Source organism: Euprymna scolopes, chromosome 21, assembly GCF_053919585.1.
Source record: "Euprymna scolopes isolate OS-2025 chromosome 21, ASM5391958v1, whole genome shotgun sequence".
Taxonomy (NCBI): Eukaryota; Metazoa; Mollusca; class Cephalopoda; order Sepiida; family Sepiolidae; genus Euprymna; species Euprymna scolopes.
In genome coordinates, this window is record NC_136502.1 from 50,912,324 (window position 1) to 50,924,768 (window position 12,445).

General features: G+C 32.8%; 1 protein-coding gene across 1 annotated transcript in view; it reads left to right on the forward strand.

Moving 5' to 3' along the window:
- Positions 1-8,664: 8,664 nt before the first annotated feature.
- LOC145242795 (uncharacterized) overlaps positions 8,665-12,445 on the forward strand; it is an 83,840-nt gene continuing 80,059 nt past the window's right edge. The window contains exon 1 of the mRNA XM_080105928.1: positions 8,665-8,802. The gene's annotated coding sequence lies outside the window, so the exon portion shown is untranslated. The remainder of the gene's footprint in view (positions 8,803-12,445) is intronic.

The window sequence follows — 12,445 nt, forward strand, 5'->3', positions numbered from 1 at the left end:
ATGTCATATATCTTTTTGATGTACATACTCGTCACTGAATGAAAATGTCATATCCCAAAAATTCATGCAAATTGATCAAGTATTTTTTGTTTTAAAAATATAAGTGTGAACGATTATAATCGATTAATGTAAAATCGTTAGCTTTGCTAGGATGATCTCGCAAGTTTGATTTATTATGGTGTCATCACAACGTAATACTCACACCTCACTTTTTTTAGATGGCGATGCAAGACAGTCTCTTTTTGTTTACTCATAAAATTTAATTTTGTTAAAATAAAACTACTTGATCAATTTATATGCTTTTTTGGAATACGACATCTTCATTCCATGATGAATACCTACTGTATTGTACTGAAGTAGTAATCACCCTATGTCGGTTGAACCGGCTTCTATTGAAGGAGGAAGTTTCCTTGGGAGTATGAAATTCACAAGTGGTCCAAGTCACACATATATTCCTGTTAGAGGAGATGACAACGTTAGGCTTTCCCAGCTCTTGCAGGGAGGTCCAGTTTCTCCTATATTCAGTGCCTGCTTTTCCTGAATTAACCATGCTCACTGTTGCTTGCTTTCTCTGACCCAACAAGACCTAGTGTGTAAACATGATTATGCTATCCATGTCGGGTACTTACATCATAAAGATATGTTTCTATATACATTTTCTTAATTAGATTAAATTCTGGATTTACGCCAAATTTCTATTTGCAAAAAATCTTTACACTATATAAATTTTCTTTAAAAAGAAAACTACTTAAAAATATTTTAAAACCCCACAAAATTCCAATTATGGAAGAAAGTTTGATTTGGTCTGGGTAACCCGGACCATAAGGCACCACATTTTTCATCAAAGTGAGTTTTCATGGACAAAATATATTTGTGATATCTTGTTTAAACAAATAAGAATCGACTCATGATGATCAAAGAAGAATGTATATTTTGTTGAATATTTTGAAAATTAGGTTAGGTTTCCATAACATTTAGTCATCTGGGGTAATAGGCACTATCCGTCCAGGCATTTAACACTAGAATACTGTACTCAATAATTACACGATTCCTCAATTTGGAGGTCTATAAGGTGTTGATGTTGGTACACTGTTGTGATACCAGGAATTACAAATGTTAATGCCGTTCATCAGCTCTGCAATATTCCACAGAGTCAGTATTCTGCGATGTTGATAGTGGGCTTCTTCATCATGGTGGTGATGATGTCCTCTGTCCTGCTGTTCTTTTACCTCTACCTCTCCCCATTCTGTTTCCTCTGCGACAACCTCTGGATGCGATAGCAACCTCCTTAGCAACAAATATCTCCATAAATTTGTTGATACTTTCATCTGTTGAGAGGTTCTGTTGTTCTCCCCATGTCCGTATTGCTGAATTGTAGCTGATTTCCCTTTTGCTGTAGATTGAAATTTGGGAATCAGTTGTTTGGAAAGAAGTCTTTCAGTGAGTCAGACAGAGATAATGAAGTTAGTAAGGAAACAGACATGTCTGCGGATGAATGTCCTGGACAGGAGACTGAAGATAAGGGTCGTGGAGTGGGGAGCAGTGTATATACTGGGGAAGCTGGTGCAAAAGAAGACGTGGACAGCTCTGTTTGAGTAGTGACATGAAGCTGACTTTTCTCAGTGACCATTTAAGCATTGAAAGGACAGATGCCTGTAAGATAGTTGATGGTTCATCAAAGTGAGTTTTCATGGACAAAATATATTGATTATGAGGAGAAATACATATGGAGAGAGAGAGAGTGAGAGAGAGAGAGGGGAGGGGAGGGCGAGAGAGACTATATACCAATAAAGAGAGAAAAACTATTTATACTGATACTAAATATACTAAAGCTGTGTTTGTCACATTATTTGAAGACATATTTTTATACTAAGAAAACAGTTGATTATGGAGTTTGAAAATTTGATTTTGTTAGTGCTCTCGTAGCCTACTCATGTAAATTGGTAATCTTTCAAACATTTCAAACATTATTATCTACTTATGTGTCATGCCAAAATTAGTATAAATCCACAAAATGCGGTAGGTCTCTTGGAACGTTGTACATGCTAAATCCAAATATACTCAGCATTGTAAATACAGGTGGTATGTTTTATAATAAGATTTTACTCTTATTAAGTCTTACATTGAATTGAACAGTGCTCAATTAACAAGATAGAATATATATGAAAGCTTAGAGAGACAAAGAGAGAATAAGAAAATAGAGATGCAAAGAACAAATAAAACAAAAGAATGGAGGTGGAAAGACAGAGAAGTAGAATTAATTGTGTATGTTTTTCTTTTTCTCGTTTTTATGTTTTATATTAAATTTTAATCAGTATTTCATAAATATAATTTGAAAAAATGAGATTGAAGTTAGAAAAGATTTTTTGCAATGAAAATGATTAACTATTTCAGAATTACCTTGGATTTATTTTATTTGACGTATATTTTGATGCACTTTTAAAAAATGTTTAGTTGAAAATTTGTATTAATTGCAGCATAATAGTAAAAATTTAATTTTTTAAAGTGCAACAAAATGCGTGCAACATAAAATAAATCCAAAGTAATTTTTAGATTCGATTTAAATTAAATATTTATACCTTATTTTGTTAAGTTTATAAAAGTGCACTTTGAAAATTGATAAATTTTGAATTAAATCTTGTACCTTCATTTTTAAAGTTTAATAATAAAAAAATTCTGTCTAACCATTTTCATGCCTTGTAATAAATGCTTTTCTGAGATGTAGTTTACATCTTGATTTAAAATATGTATCTGGAAGAAGCAAAACTCTAATTAAAAACCTGGTTTATACTATCTGCCCATTGCACCGACTGAGATTAGCAGTTCTACCAAAAAGTGTGAATGGCTCCACACAAAGACTTCATCACTATAACTAAACTATTTGTATGGATTGCTGTAGTTTTGTGGCAGACCCATACTTTGAAATCAATAGGAGTAATAGGAGTATTCATCACACACACACACACACACACACACACACACACACACACATATATATATATATATATATATATATATATATATATATATATATATATAGGTTTTATAGATTGGTTTCCTAGATTAAATTAAACCCACATAATTATTAAAGAATGCTCAATGCAGGACAGAGCTGGTATATAGTCTGTTAATTATACAAATATTATTGGTTAAATATGTTGTGCATACATGTTTCAATGGCAGAGGTTTCTTTGAATTGGGATTCCAGAGAAACATGTATACACATATTTAACCAATAATATTTGTATAATAAACAGAATATATAAGATAGCCAAGTACGTCCAAGAATGGAGAACTGCTGCTACATCTGGGCAGAAGCTGCTAAGAACAGACTATCCTGCCTTGACAGAGTACAAAATAGACTCTGTGGCTTAGTGGTGGATGCCCTTTTCTTTTCCCTGCAACCTCTCTCCCACAGACGAGACGTTGCAAGCCTGTTGTTGTTTTATCGTTACTTCCATGATAGGTGCTTGTCTGAGCTCCAATCTCTGGTTCCCCCCCTCGCTAATCTTTCACGATAAACACCCACCTAGCTGAAACCATTGTCAATAATTTTCCCCACTCTTTATCTGTGCCAAAATCAAATTGTAGATTCCACAAACAAAGCTTCTTTCTTAGAAGTGCACGCATGTTGAACTCTCTTCCGTTTGCCTGTTTCTTGGATGTCTCCAAGTCCAACATAAACAAATTCTTGATGAATCGCTGCATTAAGTAAGGAACGTTATCAAATCTCCAATACTAATGATTACTACGATCTATCCCATTGATTACTGTACACGCAATAACCCTTATCCCTAAGTGGCTTCTAGGCCTTCATAAGTGGTGACTTCCATATATATATATATATATATATATATATATATATATATATATATATATATATATATATATATATAATTCCAACACTACCGTGTTTGAATATAGGGTTAAGTGTTAATTTTACTCATTTAGAACTGCTATAAAGCTTCACTGCTCACTCATTTTGCGACCAAATTTCAAACAATTTTTTAAATTCATAGATCACCTTCTCAGCTATATTTTGAAAAAAATTTCAATTTTCGTTCAGTAAAACAAAAGTTATAATAAAATTACTGTGTTAAAAAATTCTCAGAATCTGTAAGAAATGGAGAGACTTTTTTTTTTTAGATTGACTGTTGGTTACCATAGCAACCAAATCTGTTACGCTATTTTCAGATCGACGGAAAACGGCGGCGATGATGACGTAACAAGATATATATATATATATATATATATATATATATATATATATATATATATATATATATATATATATATATATATATATATATATAAATGCTTAGAGGTACAGAATTTATATATAGTTTTGAAAATAATAAGCGGAAGTTTCTCGAGAGCTCTTTCAGCTATCATCTTATCAGGAGAAAATCGATAGCATACAAAATAATATTGTGTCGAAAATAAAGAGCTCTAATGGGGAACTTATTAAATGTGCCAAAAGTACGGGGACACTAAAATAAATTTATTAACGTTTAAAAACGATTAAAATATTGGCATAACGAGGGAGGAAAAAAAAAACCCCAAAAACGGGAGAAAAGATTCAAAGTTCCTCAAAGAGAAACAATGCGTTGGATGTTTCCTTTTGTCGGTACAAAGAAGGTTGACGCACCGCAATAGAGACAGACTCCAAAATCTTTAAATGGTTTTTGGAGTCCACTCTATGTAGCATCTCGAAACAATATATTTTATATCTATCTGCACAGCACGCACGGGTTGTCAACCAAATGCTGGCCAATAGCAGAGTCCAAGGCTGCAGAAGGAGGGAGACCACCAGATCCCATCCTCCCTTGTCTGATCTTCGATGGAACATGCTGGTTTATACGAGTCAAAAGATGCAAGGATGTTCGCCCAACATAACCAGCATCGCACTGGCATTTGAATTGATATACAATATTGCTATTTTGGATGTAAGGCAAACTATCCTTGCGAAAAGACGAAAAAGCAGGTCTAATAGTATATATCAAACGCAAGGACACAGAATTAAGGCAGTCATAAATACTTCTGCGAATCTGTTTGGAAAGTCTATTACTCTTTTCCCCAATCCACAGTAGGCATATATTAGTTATCGTCATCACCTCCGGTCCGTAGTGAAGGGTTCCTATCCTTTTTTGACTTTTTCCGTTTTTGCAAGTATTTATCTATTGGTGATCAATTTGCCAGGCAAAATGCTTCCAAAGACAATAATAAACAACTTGCTCTTCTGGTTCGCAGAAGATATGGGTGTGGACCCATTAATGGAAGCAAACATATTTTCAATTTTTCAAAAACTGTTCTTACAGAAATTGATTTAGATTTTTGTATTCCCCCTACGAGTATAAATAAAGAGAGAACACTTTCTGCCTTTGAAGTTTTGTTCTCCCAATTTAGACATAATGTTCCGAATTCCCCGGAAAAAAATTGCTGGGATGAAATCTAGTTTAGTTGCCTTAGCTCGCCGATACAGTAACACACCTGTCCATCATAGCGACTTTGTCTGGAACATAACGCAATTTAAAACTATTAAAGCATTAAAGTCTAATACTTATATTTATATGTGCAAACCAGACAAAGGTGCAGGAGTTGTGATTTTGGACAAATCGGACTACGTTGAGAAAATGCCAGTTATTCTCAATGATGTTTCGAAATTCCGTAAACTCGGCCCCGTCGAGTTGACGGATAATACTTGCAAGAACGAGGCTAAAATGCAAAGATGTCTACTTGCATTATTTAAAAAGAAGGTTTTTTGCAAGGACGTCTATGACAGGATCAGACCCTCTGGGTCACAACGTCCCAGAATGTATGGTCTCCCCAAAATCCATGAGCAAGGTGTTCCACTGAGACCTATTTTATCAATGGTTGGTTCAGCACAACATTTTTTGGCTCAGTGGCTTGTGGAAATTCTGCAACCTGTGCATGAGTTATATACCACACATTGCGTCCCAGATTCTTTTCGGTTCGTTGATTGTGTACGTGGGTTGGATTCAAATGCAGAGACGTCTTTTATGTGCTCCTTTGATGTCTCTAGTCTCTTTACCAACATACCGTTGGATGAGACTATACGCATATGTACCGACACGCTCTATGATGGTCGCCTGACTGCTCCACGGTTTTCTAAAGAGATTCTTATTGAACTCATTTTAATGTGCACCAAATCCGTGGAGTTTAGTTTTTGTGATATTATGTACTGTCAGGTCGACGGGGTTTCAATGGGGAGTCCGTTGGCCCCAACTTTAGCGGATATTTTCATCGGGTACCATGAATCCGTTATGTTTAATTCTACAACTAAACCCACTGCATATTTCAGATATGTTGACGACACTTTTGCTATTTTTCCATCGCAAAGTAAAGCGTCGATATTTTTTAATAGGTTGAATTCCTTGCATGGGGTTCTTAAGTTCACTATGGAAAGTGAGAAGGACAATTCGCTTCCTTTCTTGGATGTTCTTGTCGAACGTTAAGGGGGGGGGGGCTTTCTCACTACAATTTATAGAAAGCCGACATTTACTGGCCTATATGTGAACTGTTTGTCTTTTGTACCAAAATCACGTAAGGTCGACCTAATTAATACTTTGGTACATAGAGCCCTCATGATTTCTTCGCCTAACAGATTAGACACCGAACTCGATAAGATCAGAGAAATATTCATCAATAGTAGTTATCCTGTTGACCTTATTGATGACTGCATTTTCAAAAAGGTTGCGGATTTTAAATCCCCTAAAAAGTTTGGACCCTTGAAATGCCAGGTTTATTTAAAATTACCGTGGATTGGGGAAAAGAGTAATAGATTTTCCAAACAGATTCACAGAAGTATTTACGACTGCTTTAATTCTGTGTCCTTGTGTTTGGTATATACTATGAGACCTGCTTTTTCGTCTTTTCACAAGGATAGTTTGCCTTGCATCCAAAATAGCAATATTGTATATCAATTTAAATGCCAGTGCGATGCTGGTTATGTTGGGCGAACATCCTTGCACCTTTTTACTCGTATAAACTAGCATGTTCCATCGAAGATCAGACAAGGGAGGATGGGGTCTGGTGGTCTCCCTCCTTCTGCAGCCTTGGACTCTGCTATTGGCCAGCATTTGGTTGACAACCCGTGCAGTGCCGATAGATATAAAATATATTGTTTCGAGGTGCTACATAGAGCGGACTCCAAAAACCATTTAAAGATTTTGGAGTCTGTCTCTATTGCGGTGCGTCAACCTTCTTTGTCCCGGCAAAAGGAAACATCAAACGCATTGTTTCTCTTTGGGGAACTTTGAATCTTTTCTCCTGTTTTTTTTTTCCTCCCTCGTTGTGCCAATATTTTAATCGTTTTTAAACGTTAATAAATTTATTTTAGTGTCCCCGTACTTTTGGCACATTTAATAAGTTCCCCATTAGAACTCTTTATTTTCGACACAATATTATTTTGTATGCTATCGATTTTCTCCTGATGAGATGATAGCCGAAAGAGCTCTCGAGAAACTTCCGCTTATTGTTTTAAATATATATATATATATATATATATATATATATATATATATATATATATATATAATAAAATAAAGACTACAATATAAACTCTCGCTAATAATTCACCGCTGTCCCGATCTGTCACTTAGCTGTAGTGTTGCTAATAATTCACAGGTTACAAATAAAACAGAGAGAAAACTTTGTCCATTTCAAAGCAAAGCACGGAAATATCATGGATTACGTAGAAAAATGCGAGCATGAAAAATAATATGGTTAAGATTTAAACATGGAAAAGTTAAATGACTAGTTGTGTAAACTGGAAAAGAGAAAGACAAGATATTCTAATAAAAAATATAATAATTTATAACTTTAAATATTGCAGTAAGAATTGATTATATAATGCTAAATTGAATTTTTAAAAAATTATTAATGCTGAAATATTTTAAGTTATGAATTTATTATATTTTTTACTAGAATATCAATATCTTGTCTTTTTTCCAGTTTTAACCACTAGTTCTTTTACTTTTCCATGTTTAAATCTTAACCATACTACTTTTCATGCTTGCATTTTCTATGATATATGTGAGTGTGTGTGCGCGTGTGCATGCGCGTGTGCGTGCGTGTGTGTGTGTGTGTGTGTGTGTGTGTGTGTGTGTGTGTGTGTGTGTGTGTGTGTGTGCATATAGACCTTCAGTTCAAATACAATGATAAAACGAACTGAAAACTAATACTTTCTCAAAAGATCTCAACATAAAATAGAGCTAATAAATATAAATAACACACACACACACACAAACACTCTTCCGCAAATTCTGGGTATTTATCTACTTGTAAAATCTTCGTTTACCCCCCTCCCCCCGGCCCCGGTTTTGTCTGTTGGTATGATAACGGATTTTCTATTTGAAATGAAAGTGGCGTGGTGTGGTGTGGTGACTGGTGAGGTGAGTGAAGTGGTGTATATATATATATATATATATATATATATATATACAAGTTTTTTTTTTTTTATGAAAGAAATAATTTGTTCATTGTTCTTCCAATTCCGAATGTAACACTGAATATTCGAGAGATTCCATATCGAAGATTACCCATCCATTTATTTATTAATTTACGCGGAAAAGTTTATTGGCGTGATATTATTATCTCATTTGTTCAATCAATTGTGTACATTTATTTAATTTGTTAAAAAACAGAAAGGACTTTCACTTTCACTGCAAAATGCCGTGAGACACCGTGTAGCAATTATTTTTGTCTTACCAAGTGGGAGAGTGAAGTGAACATTCACCCGACTAAAGGCCGCAGTCACACCACGAGAATTTTTAAAAGCAGGTAAGTCTGCGTTAATTAAATAAAGTTGCTAAACCCAAGTTATATTTCAGAGCTTTTCTTCTCCTAACCTGATTGGCATTCATATTTTAACGTGGTATTTATTTTCTTTGAGGAATATCGTTTCATTCTACATTAAATAACACGGTTTATTCTTAAAAGCGGAAAGATCCGTATTTTTTTTTCACAGAGAGTGATCCGGACGTAAATAATAACGTTATTATTTAAAAGGCCATTCTTAACATGGGGAGGGTGTTTTGTACCTATTCTATACTTCAACCTTACAATTGAATTAAAAAAAAACATATAATAAAACTTTAATTAAACTTGGAAATACGATTTAAAAAAGATCACTCTCTGCACTAGTACCATATTTTTTTTTATATTAATGATTTATTTTTTTCCAATTTCATAGAAAATTTATTTCTCGCTTCTTGAACAGATTTCGCTGGAAAATTTTCTTTTTCTTCGTTTTTCCAATAGAAAACAGACGCAAAAAATACGTTTAAAAAAGAGAGATGAGTCTAATCAACATTGAAATTGTTTTCACTATTCTTCAACCGTTTTACGATGGAATTGGAAGTTCTAATTTCGTTTTTGTTTTTCTTTTTTCTCAAAAGAACATTTTCTCAATTCCGGGTACAAAAATCGAAATTCAATTTAAATTTAGTTAAAGTTTAATTCTTAGATTTCTCTAACTTCAAGAAAGCAAGAAAATAAAAAGTGGCTAAAAACAAACATAAAAAAAATATTATCAAAGAAATGATAAGTTACCTTTCTACCTATCTGAATAAATTTTTTTGTGTGGTTTAATTTATTTTTAAGCGTTTATTTGTTTGGAAACGCAATAAGTAGTGTCGAGTCGAGTGCTGCAATGGCTGACATGAGATAGTCATTAGTGGAGTCTTGATAATCGCTCCAAAAGAAAAAAAAATTAACTGAATATTTCATACTTGGTAGTTTTTTTTTTTTTTTTTGGCTGCTAATGCAGAGAGTGATCCGCATTATTTTTGAAATCATATTTCCACGTTTAATTAAAGTTTTATTATATGTTTTTTTTTTTTTTTAAATTCAATTGTAAGATTAAAGTACAGAATAGGGACAAAAGAATTTTTTTTTTTTTAATTGTTAACGTTATTATTTCAGCACGGATCACTCTCTGCATGAGTACCTTTGTTATATATATATAAATATATATATATATATATATATATATATATTGTTGTTTTATAACTTTTTCTTTTTGTTGTATTGTCTATACAATTAAATACTTACATTAAAAACATAATTTTTCTCAACATTTTCTGAATTTTGTATCAGAACATTTCTACAAAAAAAAAAAAGAAGAAAGAAACTGACATTGATATTACTGATAATTCGCATTCATAATTTGTATGGAATAATATTTGGTAAATTCCTATTTTAATCACTTAAATTATTTACATTATTTACAGCTTCCGACATTGTCTTTTGTCTTAATATTATTCCTAATAATATAGCACAGTTACATTCTCGTTAGATCACTTAAGAGACGTTGAATCCAATCAGATGCGTTAGATCACTTAAGAGACGTTGAATCCAATCAGATGGGTGACCAGGCAATGTGAATTTAGGTCAAAATGGTTCTGGAAAAAAATAGTACCGGCAAAAATAGCAAAATAGAGAAAAAATAGCACAATGAAATGTTGATGAAAATATGACAAGTTTATGGAAATCTTGAATGCAATACATAAAGGGAGTGCATTAAGAAGTTTGTTAAATTAGAAATAAATTGTGCTTATATTTAAAAGTTGATGACGACCAACAGCTATCTCCTCACTCCTCACCCCCAAAATTGGTAAAGAAACAAATATATAACAAATATTGAAAAAATACACTTACATTTTTTATGTAGTGACATGTTCTGAATATTTTTAAAAACAAAATTTTTTTATAGTTAAAATATTTGCTGATTTTAAGATATTTTTACTTTTCGGTTTATTTTTTATTATTTTTTTTACTTTTCAAAATAGAATTAATGTTAAAATCGATAATTGTTGAAGTTCGACGAACCGTTCCCCTTAAGTAATCCAATTTACCAAATTTATACTACTAACGATTAATATGATATTGTTCTATTGACTACTGTTCACTCTTTAACCCTTATCTTATCCTCGAGTGGCCTCTAGTGGTGACTCCTATGTAAAAAAAAAAAAAGGGACAGATTCTTTGAAAAGTCCATAAAAAGTGCATAATCAACGATAAGGTTTTGAAAGATTATGGTATTTTGAATGTTTCGAAGTTAAAATCAGTTCAGTATTTTATAGTAATAAGCAAAAACTACATTGTAACATGTTTTCTGTCGTGCACAATACAAAACCTTGAACAGAAACCATGTGCAATGAAACAAGGTAAAGATTTTTCAGCGAAAAAATAATTTATTCCAAAATTAAAACTTTAAAATGTTTCATTTTTTATTTTTAATAACTTGTGTTGCGATAACACAAATTATGTTATTTAACATGTATTTAAAAAAAATATTTAAATTACTTTTTATTAGTTAGTAAAAGTACACTCCATTTTAATTTTTAGCTAATAATCTACTTCTGTTAAGTCATATCGCCATCTTGGAAATCCACTGATCATACTAGCATATTTACTCATAAGTGTTTTTCTTAAGATTTCCTATTTGATGCTAAATAGATTCTTACCCCAAAGGGTTAATGCTATAATCGCAAAAAAACAATGCATTTTCATCTTCAATAAGCATTTTTCGCACAATCTGTTCCAAACGTGAATCTCAGGATTTACCTTAACGTGTAGTATCTGTTCTGATACTAATTTTTTTTATCCTCGGTCAGTGAAGGAAAAATCCTTCAACACTGATGCATTTATTTTTATTCTAATCCAGAGTGCCCTCTTTTGGGGTATCTGAATTTTCCCATTTTTTTTTTCACGGCAAGTGCTCGTCTATGTTGCAATATATGATCTGCTCTTTCAAACTTTCATAATAAATCACTTTACTAGCTACACCCACTATTAACAATTTCTTCCACTCTCTGTCTGTGCCTAAATCTAAATGCAGATTTCATGAACAAAGCTTCTTTTCTACAACTGCACACGTCTAGAACTCTGTTCCACTGGGTTGCTTTCCAACTGACTACAATATGGTAATCTCCAAGTCCAATGTAAATAAGTTTTTTTGTTGTCCCCTTAAATAATAAAATTCTACCCTATTTCAACCATTAATGATTACTATGCTACCACCTTACACTCATTAACCCTTATACCCGAGTGGCATTTGAGCCTTGATAAGTGGTGATTCCTTTGTAACAAAAACAAAATAACATTAAAACCTACTTTGTGTCTTACTGTTGTATCATGGGAGGCAAATATATATATGAACAACACGGTAAATGGTGAAAGTAACAGTCGAGAAATCACAACAAAAAACCCCAACAAATTCTTTATACATAATCCAGTAGAATTTAATTATCTCCTGACCTACATATTTCTATCGTGTTAAACATTTAAAAAATGTATTTCAATTTCTTATAATGTTTTTATGGCGTGTTGGAAATAAATAGTCACTTAACTGCAGGGAGCTTCATTTCTGAAAAATTGTAAAAAAAAAAAAGGACCAAACTGACTTCCACTAACTCTTAAG